This window comes from Phanerochaete carnosa, assembly GCF_000300595.1.
Source record: "Phanerochaete carnosa HHB-10118-sp unplaced genomic scaffold PHACAscaffold_23, whole genome shotgun sequence".
NCBI lineage: Eukaryota > Fungi > Basidiomycota > Agaricomycetes > Polyporales > Phanerochaetaceae > Phanerochaete > Phanerochaete carnosa.
This window is the reverse complement of record NW_006767650.1, coordinates 3,526-5,003: the sequence shown is the minus strand read 5'-3', so window position 1 is coordinate 5,003 and position 1,478 is coordinate 3,526.

Below are 1,478 nucleotides of genomic sequence, written 5' to 3'. Positions count from 1 at the left end.
GGGCTAGGTAAGCCTTTACTTGTATCGTAGTACAAATTGCTAATACACTTGGTTAATTGGGCTAGCTGAATAAGCTAACACACTAGTCGCCAGACCTCGTCGGCGCCGCCTTCTGTTTAGATCCACTTAGTATCCCTCGTGGTGTGTTGACGCAAGTCCACATCATTAGGTTGAGATCTTGGTGCACCCGGACTATTCCCCCCTATCCAGTGCCCCGTGCACAGTTTTAAAAAAGTTTATTCCTACCGTTTGAAGAGTAAGCCTCTTCGGCGATTGGTGGCAGACGTACGCGCGTAGCGCTAATCCCTGCATAAAACCAGTGCCGAAGGATTTGCCCGACCGCCCTCGCGCTTTCAAACGCCTCGCGGACGAGCGTCACCCACGCCTCCGACGCGCGCTGCCCGAAGCCGTATTCGACCAACTTAGTCGAGAACGCGAAGCAGGCGCCCCCCACCAGTACACTACCACCGAGCTCCGTGCCGTCATCAGGCACGTCTCTACACTCCCGCCTCCGTCCACCGCTCTCCCTACCATCGACTGGGACGCAGTCGAGCAGGCCAAACTCGCGGCTCACGACGACCGCCAGCACTTCCAAGCGCAACGCGACCAAGCCCGCGCTAGACAAAACGCGCACGCCAGCGCCTCTTCCAGCCGCTCTCTAGCGGATCGCCTCACTGCCGCTCCGACCTACACCCCCATCGCCCCGAAGCCCGTCACCATCGACTTCTCCCGCTACACGGCCGCCGACCTCGCCCGCATCTTCGCGCCGAAATTCGCCGCCACCCTCAAGCGCTTCAACGTGCTCGAGTCGCTCGACTGCCCCGACGTCCTAATCGACGACATCAACGCCGTCTTCAAGCTTCGCGACCGCCTCGCTCACCTCGATCGCACCCTCAAAGACGTCTCGCGCGTCATCAGCATCGAGGAGTGGAACCGCTGGGATTCAGGATTGAAGCAGATCGGCGGGATCTCGTTTAAAGGACTACGGCGTAACCGAGTCCAGATTTTCAAAGCACTTCGTGCGGTTTGGGTCAACGGCTACTTCGACTAGAAAAGCTGGACGAATACATAGTTTACGAATACATAGATTACGACGAGGAACGAATCCTCGATCCGTACGTACTAGATTACGCGCTCGACCATCTCGTCGAGCTAGAATTAGTACAATTATTCCTAGAACTCCCTTTCCACTTTCTATAAACCCGTTCTCCGTCCTAGCGGACGAATCAGAAACAGTGGCGGACACTCGCCTAGTCTGCGCGGCCTTCGCTCACGTCTTCAACTTCGAAGAAGCTCGAGATTACTATTTGGACGAAAGAAGACAGTTGAACACCTGCACAAACTATCTCTGTCCAAATCGCTACTACGAGCACCAGACACGACCAGTCACCTCCGAGAACCCTCCATACCTGTTCATCAATAGCGAACAAGAAGGACGAATTCGTGAACGATATCACTTAGAAGAACCCACCGAAGCA